This window comes from Zingiber officinale, chromosome 2B (genome assembly GCF_018446385.1).
Source record: "Zingiber officinale cultivar Zhangliang chromosome 2B, Zo_v1.1, whole genome shotgun sequence".
In the NCBI taxonomy this organism is placed as follows: domain Eukaryota; kingdom Viridiplantae; phylum Streptophyta; class Magnoliopsida; order Zingiberales; family Zingiberaceae; genus Zingiber; species Zingiber officinale.
In genome coordinates this window covers 97,056,198-97,067,632 of record NC_055989.1, presented here as the reverse complement: position 1 = coordinate 97,067,632, position 11,435 = coordinate 97,056,198, and positions in this window count along the sequence as shown.

Here is an 11,435-nt window from a genome sequence, read left to right as displayed (position 1 = left end):
GCAAGGCACTGGAAGAGGAACTCCAAAGAATACCTGGAAGATCTTAAGAAGAAGAGAAATAAGATTTCTACTTCAGGTATACATGTTATAGAAGTCAACCTCTCTATTTCTTCATCATGGGTATTAGATACCGGATATGCTTCGCACATTTGTACTAATGTACAAGCGCTGAGACATAGCAGGGCATTGACGAAGGGTGAGGTAGACCTACGAGTAGGCAATGGAGCACTGGTTGCTGCTATTGCTGTAGGAACTTACCATCTATCTCTGCCCTCTGGGCTAGTACTTGAATTAGATGATTGTTGTTATGTGCCTACCTTGACTAAGAACATAATTTCAGTTTCTTGTTTGGACAAGAAAGGATTCTCGTTTATAATAAAGAACAAATGTTGTTCCGTCTATTTAAACGATATGTTCTATTGTAGTGCACCTCTGATAAACGGACTCTATTTTCTAGACCTTGAGAGCCCTATCTATAACATAAATACCAAGAGGTTCAAGTCAAATGACATGAACCAAACCTATCTCTGGCACTGTCGCTTAGGTCATATAAATGACAAGCGCTTATCCCAGCTCCATAAGGATGGTTTGCTGGACTCATTTGATTTAGAATCATATGAGATATGCGAGTCATGCCTACGAGGCAAGATGACCAAGACTCCCTTTAGAGGGCACAGCGAAAGAGCGACTGATTTGTTAGGACTCATACATAGTGATGTATGTGGCCCTTTCAATGTCGCTGCTAGAGGAAGTTATAGGTACTTCATCACATTTACTGATGACTTCAGTAGATATGGTTATGTGTACTTGATGACACATAAGTCAGAATCCTTTGTAAAGTTCAAAGAATTCAAGAATGAAGTACAGAACCAGCTTGGCAAGAGTATTAAGATACTTCGATCAGATCGAGGTGGAGAATACCTTAGCCATGAGTTTTGTGACTACCTAGCTGAGTGTGGGATTCTATCCCAACTCACTCCTCCTGGAACACCACAATGGAATGGTGTATCCGAAAGGAGGAATCGTACCCTATTAGATATGGTACGATCCATGATGAGTCACACAGATCTTCCGACATACCTTTGGGGCTATGCTCTAGACACGGCAGCTTTTATACTCAACCGAGTTCCATCAAAGGTCGTGATAAAGACATCATATAGGATATGGACTGGAAGAGATGCCCAGGTGTCTTTCATGAGGATTTGGGGATGTGAGGCTTACGTACGACGTCAAGTCTCAGACAAATTAGGACCCAAATCCGACAAGTGCTATTTCATTGGATATCCCAAGGAAACTAAGGGATATTACTTCTACATTCCCAGTCAACACAAGATAGTTGTGGCAAAGACTGGGGTCTTTCTAGAAAGGGACTTTGTTTCTAGAAAGACAAGTGGGAGCGCGTTCGATCTTGAAGAAGTTCAAGATGCGAACAATAGCACTGATGCCTCGATGGAAATTGAACTGGAACCACAAAGTGTTGTGGATGATGTTGTTCCACAAGGAGTTGAGGAACAACAACCAGTTCAAGTAGACATACCTCTTCGCAGGTCTGATAGGGTGCGTCGTCAGCCTGAGAGATACTCATTTCTCTTGTCTGACCATGATGACGTTGTGCTCATAGAAGATGAGCCTACCACCTATCAGGAAGCTGTGATGAGATCAGATTCCGAGAAATGGCTAGAGGCCATGAGATCCGAAATGGAATCCATGTACACCAACCAAGTATGGACTTTGGTTGATCCACCTGAAGGGGTAAAACCCATTGGGTGTAAGTGGGTCTTTAATAGAAAGACTGACATGGATGGACTTATCTATAAGGGTCGCTTGGTAGCTAAAGGTTTCAAGCAGATTCATGGTATTGACTATGATGAAACCTTTTCTCCCGTAGCGATATTTAAGTCCATTCGGATCATGCTTGCTATTGCAGCTTACCACGATTACGAGATCTGGCAGATGGATGTCAAAACCGCGTTTCTAAATGGAAACCTACTCGAGGATGTGTACATGACACAACCTGAGGATTTTGTAGATCCACAGCATACTAGAAGAGTATGCAAGCTGCATAGGTCCATTTATGGACTAAAGAAAGCTTCTCGGAGCTGGAATCTTCGATTCGATGATGCAATCAAATAGTTTGGTTTCATCAAGAACGAAGATGAACCTTGTGTCTACAAGAAGGTTGTAGGGGATATAGTTGTCTTCCTCATATTGTATGTGGATGACATACTACTCATTGGGAAGGGCATCCCTATGCTTCAGTCTGTCAAGACTTGGCTAGGGAGTTGCTTCTCAATGAAGGACTTAGGTGAGGCATCCCGGATTTTAGAGATACAGATCTATAGAGATAGATCTAAGAGAATGCTTGGCTTAAGTCAGAGTACATACATTGATAAGGTACTCCTTCGGTTTGCCATGCAGAACTCCAAGAAGGGATTTCTGCCGATGTCACATGGCGTGAGTCTTTCGAAGACTCAAGGTCCCTCTTCTAGAGAGGAGAGAGACCACATGGATCAGATCCCTTATGCCTCAGCCATAGGATCGATCATGTACGCCATGCTATGTACTCGACCTGATGTCTCGTATGCATTGAGCATGACGAGCAGATACCAGTGAAAGTCATTTGGATAGCGGTCAAGAATATTCTTAAGTACTTAAGAAGGACTAAAGAATATTTCTTGATATATGGAGGCGATGATGAGCTAGCTGTAAAGGGTTACAGTGATGCTAGCTTCCAGACCGACCAGGATGACTATAGATCGCAGTCGGGGTTCGTATTTTGCATTAATGGTGGTGCTGTCAGCTGGAAGAGTTCGAAGCAGGATACAGTAGTTGATTCTACAATAGAAGCCGAGTACATTGCTGCATCAGAGGAAGCAAAGGAGGCAGTTTGGATCCGTAAGTTCATCACTGAACTTGGGGTGGTTACTAGCATTGCTGACCCCATTGAGCTCTATTGTGACAACAATGGAGCTATAGCACAGGCGAAGGAACCTCGCTCACACCAGCGGACCAAACACATACTACGGCGCTTCCTTGTCATTCGAGAGATCATCGAGAGAGGAGATGTGAAGATTTGTAGAGTACCTACAGAGGCTAACATCGCAGATCCCTTGACCAAGGCTTTGGCACAGAGGAAGCATGATGGTCACACTAGGTCATTGGGGCTTAGAGCCTACACTGATTGGCACTAGTGCTAGTGGGAGATTGTTAGCTAGAGCCCTAGAGCCAATCATTTGATGATTGTATTTTGGACTTATTGTATCATATTCTATATAAATAAAGGCATTTGGTTTTTGGTTATTATACTTACTTGTATTGGTGCCAAATAAACTAAGTATAATAACGTCCTTGAGTAGACGGTTCTCACCTATATCAATCGGTTAGTTAAACCGATAGTGAGATGATATAGGGAACACTACTCTTAATCATTCCTAGTCGAGTATTAACATTCAGGGACAATGTTAATGCAATAAGACTAGCATGTAGGTCAACTCGATGACTTGATCTCACAAGTCATGGATATAGAGATATCAAGTTGACACATGGGTATGCATTAGAGAATGTATACTGAATGACCCGCCATGAGAAAGTATCATGGATCGTTATATGAGTGTCATATACTTTCTCATGTGGCTATTAGTATGACTACTGGTCCTTAGACCTGAAGTCACCATGGTTCCCTACATAAGGAGTTATGTACTTTGGTTTCGTCAAACGTCACCCGTAACTGGGTGGACTATAAAGGCGATTACTGGGTATATAACGAATTATGCATAGGGATGTGAGTGATGTAGATGGGATCTATCCCTCCCATATGACGGGAGCGACATCGGTATTCTTGATAGAGTTAGACCACGAAGTGCATGGCCATGCCCAAATGAGTCAACATGAGATGTTGAGCTCATTTGATCGAGTGAGTCTACTTGGAGTTCAAGATTTATATTGATTAGAGGATGACACGGTCTATGCCTCACATTCATCAATCTAGATGTCTAGGATAGAAGGACAATGTCACATATTATGAGGAGTCACAATTAGTAGTCCGGTGATGTTGGATCTCAACATTTCTTGTAACTTGGGTAGCAATGATGTATTGCTAGATGCCGCTCATTGCTTATGTTTTTAAAGGAGTTTAGAAACATTGCCTACGTTACAAGAACCTATTGGGTCACACACAAAGAACAAGTGGATGGAGATTAGGTTCATAGGATGAACCAATTGGATTAGGTTCATATGATGCACCAAGGATTGGATTCGGAAATTAGACTTATTGAGTTAGACTCAATTAGATTCAATTGTTGAATAAGTCTAATTTAAATTTGATTCATTAAGTCAATTTATATTAATGAATCGAGATTCATTAGATTGAAATTGGCTTGAATCAAAGAATGAATTCAACTCAACATGGAAGAGATTTGATCAATTTTGACTTGACCAAAATGGGAAGTTGAAACATCAAGTTTGACTTGATGAATTGCCACTTCATGGAGGATGACTCATCCTACATGGCAGCCACATCATCTCCTAGTTGTCAAGGAGGTTACAATCCTCCATTTAATGTGGCCGGCCACATTAAATGAGGGGGTTACCCATGTGTGGCCGGCCACAAAATGAAAGGGGTTTTCATTTTGTGGTGGTAATTATGATTCCATTTTCTTCCTAGCTTCTTCCTCCTCCTTTGCTGTGGTTGCCGTGAGCTTTCATGGAGGGAGAAGGTGTATGAGTTGTGTTCCAAGAAAAGGGTGAAGTGAAGGTCACAAAGGAGGGTACCTAGAGGATTATGTGAGATCCCTTTTCTTTCTCTCCTTTCTCCCCTTTTTAAATCCTACCCGAGAGCCCTAGAGAGTGCTAGCACACTTGGGTGCTCTATTCTCCATCCTTGAGTGTTAGAGAACACCTCTTGTTCGTGTGGATATCACTAGAGAGTTGTCTATGTTGACAACTTTGAGATCCGGCGTACCGTTGGACGAGCGGGATTTGCGAGGGCACGCTTCGAAGGTAAAATATTTTTCCTTTGTAGATCTACTATAGATCGTAGCTTGAAACTCGTACTCGTGTTTTCAGAAAGTTTTCTTCGCACGAGATCCAATGGCTAGGGTGATTCGGGGTTTTCGCGGCCCGAAAAACCCAACACTAAGGAGGATGAGGAGTTACTACTACAGCAGCATATCCTGACTCACCTCAACACTGTAATCAAGAATGGATAGATCATCAAAATTTTCAGTACAACAACATACAAAGTGTTGAGCATATTTCTCAAGAAAATCAGAGTCCATCATAATATCAGAATAATTTACTACCAGATGGAACACATCAATTTTAGCAAGGTGAGCCAACTGATTAGGAAGGACTTCAAGACTTAGAAACTTCAGTTCCCAGTCAGTCAAAGACCACATGCCAAGAATTAAAGGAGCTCATGGTGCAATGTGGGATCTTGTTTCTTCGATCCCTACAACAAGCTAATGCGTCAAGTCCCTATTTGGATATACAGTCAAATCATGCTTTGGAGGGGATGGAGTGTAAAGCTGATGTCGATTCTACTTATGATTCTGTGGCTCTACAAGACTCCTCTACTATTTTGCATGATGATAATATATTTGATGATACTTTGGACATTGATAGGACTTTTGATGCTTGTTCAACCAACCATACTATTGTTCTTATTTCAACCCCTAATGGCTTGATTGATGATGAAATTATAGACAAGGCAGATGTTGATATTAGTGTGCAGCCCTCTAAGTGGGAAGTGATGGATAGTCGGAGACCCCAAGACTGGCCACTCTCACTTTTATCTATACCTCACTTTTACCAGAACAAGGCCAACTGTAATAACTGTGTTCTTGGCCTGGATTCTTCAGTTGCACCTTCTCTAACATCCAGAGAGAATTTTTAAGGAGAAGAAGAAGGAGAGAATAATTTCTCAAGATATGTTTCCCAAGATGAAAGTGTTGGTGCAAAGAGCACCGGACGATCAAACCTATGTTTTGATTATAGTAAAGGGTTCAAAAGTTAACATGCCTTGTTATGTAACAAGTGTGAATGAGTTTGCAGGAAAGTCCTAAGTGTTCTTAAGCAAAAGTCCTAGTGGATTCTAGGCAGGTGGAAAGTCCTGCAGTTAGGCAAGACAAAGTCATGGGGGGTCGAGCACTTTAGGCAAAATCATAGAGTTGGGGATTCTAGGTGAAAATCATGATGGTCACGGATCAGATAAAAGTTTGGACGGGTCGTGGAGTGGACATTCAGCATGAAGACTTAAAGTTTCGGACACTGACCAAAAGTCCAGACGGTCTAGAGGATTGGTCTGGCAAAAGGTAAACTCTCCTAAGAGGAGTAGGTAAGGACGCATTCCCCCGAAGAGGAAATAGTAGGCGTCGATTTGATCTAGAGTTTCAACAAAACTCAAAGTTAGAACCGGACAGTCAGATACTGTCAAATTCATATTATATATTATTTATTGCCTAGATTAACTTTATTTTACAGAAAATAAAGTGGCTGGAAAAACCTTGTGCTGGCGCCCAGTGGGGGTCCGGGCGCTCAGAGTTGGTCTAGGTGCCCGGGATACCTTGCAGAGGTGTTTTCGCCTGAGCGAGGCGCCTGGGTAGGCACCTTTACACTCTGAGGGCCCAGAGCTGGTCAGGGCGCCCGGAAAGCCAAAGTTCATCTCTTCACCACGCTAAAGCACGCTGATTGGATAGTCCTACGTCACGATCCAGGTGCTCAGAAGGGATCCAGACACCTAGAATAGCCTATAAAAGAAGCATTCGACTAGAGGCTAAAGGACACCATTCTAAGTAACTTCCAATTCTATGCACTACTCCGATAAAGCCTCTACGATGCCCAAAAAATCCGACGATGACTCTACTAAAGATTTCATCCTACAAAGTTGTCGGTATTCATTGTTTTTCTAATTACTTGTGATTATTTAAAAGTGTACTTGTACTTATTCAGAATTGTTAGTGAATTGCCCAATGAAAGCGATCGACGATCGCGGGCCTTGGAGTAGGAGTCGTTACAGGATCCGAACAAAGTAAATCAAAGTGTTAGCGCTTTGTTGTCTTTTCTTTCTTATTTTGTTATGTTTTACTCAAACAGTTTTAAATGAACATGAAAGCCATGAGTGTTATTCACCCCCCCCTCTAGCGCATCTATCCTACAATTGGTATCAGAGTGAGGTCGCTTCGAATCGGTGAAACCACTATTTAAGCAAATTTTTTAGTGTTATTAGTTTTAAAATTTTTCGGAGTTGATCAGAATCGATGCAATTGCCTCTTCCTGATCAGTTTTCTTCTTGAAATTGATGCAACACCACTCAAGTTCGTTTATTTGTTTAACACTTTATTCCGCACTACTAAGACAAGACTTAGTCTTGGGACAAGTTTTATTTTTTTGTGCAAGAACTCTTTTTCAAATGGCTCGCCAAGAAGGGTATAGCACTGCACGCCCTCCCCTCTTCTCCGGCGAAGACTTTCCCTACTAGAAGAGCCGAATGGAGTACCACCTCAAGACACAGGTGGAAATGTGGATAATCATCTAGATGGGATTCGCATATCCTACTGAAGATGGAGTCCTCGTCCTGTGCAACAAATGGGATGCACTAATCAAAAAGAAGATCGAGGATGACGCCAAAGCTACTCGACTCTACAATGTAGCCTAACAAAAGAAGAGCTAAGCCGAGTTGACCCTTTTTCAAGCGCAAAAGAACTATGGGAGAAGTTGATCAAACTGCACAAGGGAACTTCAGATACCAAAGTAAGTAAGCGTGATTTGATTCTAAATAAATTGTATAATATAAAAATGTAGGAGGGTGAGATGGCAAGCCAACTACACGTGCACATCCAAGACCTCCTCAACAGTCTCCATGCAATTGGACAAAAGGTGGAAAATCACGATGTCATCAGGTATGCACTCAATGCATTTCTGAGGAACACTTTGTGGGCATCCATGGTAGATACTTACAAAGTGTCTAAGGATCTTTCGCAAATTAAATTAGATGAATTATTTTCTAAATTTAAACTTCACGAATAGACTAATGTACTACCAGTTGAGAAAGGTATTACTTTGGTCATAGGTATAATTAAAATGCAGAAACCAAAAGCAAAGCGCCAGATCGAACCTGAGTTCGAAGATGAACTAGACTCAGAAGACGACGATGAGATCACTGCTGAGCCCATCAACCTTGTACGAAAACTCTACAAGAAGAAGAAAGGATTCACCAAAAAGGAGATCAAGAAGGTGATCCCGTCAAAAACAGTGCAACCGAGTTCAAAAGCCAAGTCCGGAGTAACTTGCTAGGGCTACAACAAAAAGTGATGCCAAACCGCGAGCACCAACCCCAAATCGGATACAGCAACACCACCGATTCTCGATTGATGGAAAGAAAACTAATGATCGGATACAGCACAAGCACCACCGAACTCTAGAATTTCTCCAATAAAAGATCTCTTAGCCTTTAGGAAGAGAAAATAGAACTTATTCTTCGAATACCCTTTCTTCACTCATTACATCTCCTTAAATACATAAAGTTTGCTAACAGCAAAGTTCAATTAAACAAGTGTGCATTTAAGTGCCATTAAACAAATACATGCAACTAGGGAAATGAAAAGGTTGCATTTTATTTTGACTAGGAGTGGCAAAGAGTCATTCTCCTTTCTTGGTCTTGAATTCATTGCAAGACTCTTGGTCTTCCTTCCAGTTAAGCAATGTTACGAATTGTTGGCTTTCAATCAATGAAATATCTTCCATAGGATCTTGTCTTGCGCACTTCATATCATCCTCCCTTTGTTGAGAAGGATTTGCCCTCAAATCTTTGAGTCCAATGTCATCCTCATACGGAGATCAGTCCTGAACATTGAATGCAGCTGAAACATTATAGTCTTCAGGAAGCTCCACACGATAAGCATTATCATTGATTTTTTCCAGGATTTTGAAAGGCCCGTCAGCTCACGGCATTAACTTTGATTTGCGTTTAGCTGGGAAACGCTCCTTCCGTAAATGTATCCAAACCAAATCTCCGGGTTTAAATATGATAAGTTTTCTTCGTTGATTGGCACGTGCCTGATATCGCCCATTTTGACGTTCAATTTGTGCTTTGATCTTTTCATGGAGGCTCTTTATCAATCTGGCATGTTCTTCCGCAGATGCATCAATGACTTCTTTTGTTGGAAATGGAGTTAAATCAACAGGTGTTAATGGATTCACTCCATAGACTACTTCGAATGGTGACTTCTTCATAGTAGTGCTGGGAGCATGATTATAAGCGAACTCAGCATGCGCGAGCTTCAAATCCCAATCGCGAAGATTCTTTGATACCAGAGTTCTTAGGATAGTAGTCATCGTTCGATTTACCACCTCGGTTTGACCATCGGTTTGTGGATGACATGTCGTACTAAATAGTAGTTTAGTACCCAATTTATTCCATAGCGTCTTCCAAAAATAACTCAGAAATTTAGAGTCTCTATCGGATATGATGGTTCGTGGCACACCATGTAGTCGCACAATCTCTCGGAAATAAAGATCTACGATTGAAGAGGCATCGTTTGTCTTTTGACATGGAATGAAATGTGCCATTTTTTAGAACCGATCAACGACCACCATAATTGCATCTCGACAGCGTTGAGTTCTCGGAAGACCTAGAACAAAATCCATGCTCACAAACTCCCAAGGACGCTCAGCCACGGGTAAAGGCATATATGGCCCTTGAGGTTGCGATCTACTCTTGGCATGATGACAAGTGATACATCGGCTGACAATAACTTTAACATCCTTGATCATGTTCGGCCAATAAATGTTCTTGGAGCATGGAAGAAGTCTTCTCTATACCAAAATGTCCAGCCACACCTCCTCCGTGTACTTCCCGAATTAAAAGCTCTCGAAGAGAACATCTAGGAATGCAAAGCTTATTATTTTTAAATAAAAAACCATCATGGATTAAATATTTACCAAAAGCACCTCGAGAGCATTCTCCATATGCTGCAAAAAATTCATTGTCACTAGAGTAGAGTTCTTTAAGAAACTCGAATCCCATAATTTTAACATCGAGCGTAGATAATAATGCATGTCTTCTAAAAAGTGTGTCCGCGACAATGTTCGCTTTTCCTGACTTGTGCATGAGAACAAAGGAATATGATTGAAGGAATTCTACCCATTTGGCGTGTCGGCAACTCACGTTGTGCTGTCCATTAATGAATTTAAGTGGCTCATGATCAGTATGAAGGATAAATTTTTTCGGAAGGAGATAATGGCTCCAATGCTCCAGTACTCGGATGACCACATAAAACTCCTTATCATACGTAGAATATTTCTCCCTTGAATGATTTAGTTTCTCACTAAAAAATGCAATGGGGTGACCTTCTTGCTGCAAGACTCCGCCAATGCCTGTCCTGGAAGCATCGCATTCCACTTCAAAGACTTTCTCAAAATTGGGAAGTGCTAATACGGGAGCATCACCAAGCCTTTCTTTGAGGGTCTCAAAACTACGTTGTGCGGCGTCTGTCCAAATGAATCGATCTCCCTTCAAGGTCTCTGTTAGAGGGGCTGCCAGAGAACTAAAATTACGAATAAATCGCCGATAGAACGACGCAAGACAATGGAAACTCCGTACGTCATGGGTTGAACAAGGAGAAGGCCATGATCGAATTGCCTTGACCTTACTCTCATCAACACGGATACCGTCGGCAGAAACAACAAAGCCAAGGAAGGCAACCTGTGGTGATAAAAATCTGCACTTCTTCAAGTTTCTGAAAAGTTTCTCGTGCCGTAATGTTGTAAATAATTCTCGAAGGTGTTGAATATGCTCTCCTTCATTCTTGCTGTAAATAAGAATATCATCAAAGTATAGGACGATAAATTTGCCGAGAAAAGGCCTCAAAATCTGATTCATAAGACGCATGAAGGTGCTTGGGGCATTAGTCAACCCGAAGGGCATAACAAGCCACTCATACAACCCACCTCTAGTTTTAAAAGCAGTCTTCCACTCGTCCCCTTCTTTCATGCGTATTTGGTGATAACCGCTGCGAAGATCAACCTTGGAAAATACTTTAGCTCCATATAGTTCATCAAGCATATCATCAAGACGAGGAATCGGAAAACGATATGTTACCGTAATTTTATTAATAGCACGGCTGTCCATGCACATCCGCCATGAACCATCTTTCTTTGGCACGAGTATAGCGGGAACCGAACAAGGGCTAAGACTTTCTCGAACATATCCCTTTGCTATTAAGTCGTCCACTTGTTGTTGAAGTTCCTTAGCTTCCTTTGGGTTGCACCTATAAGCTGGTTTGTTCGGCAAGGATGCTCCGGGTATAAGATCAATTTGATGTTGGACGTCTCGCAAGGGTGGTAGTCCTCTGGGCATTTCTTCTGGAAAGACATCATTAAACTCCTCTAAGAGCTTATGGACAAGGGGATGCAAAGCTTCTTCGGTGCTGTTAGCA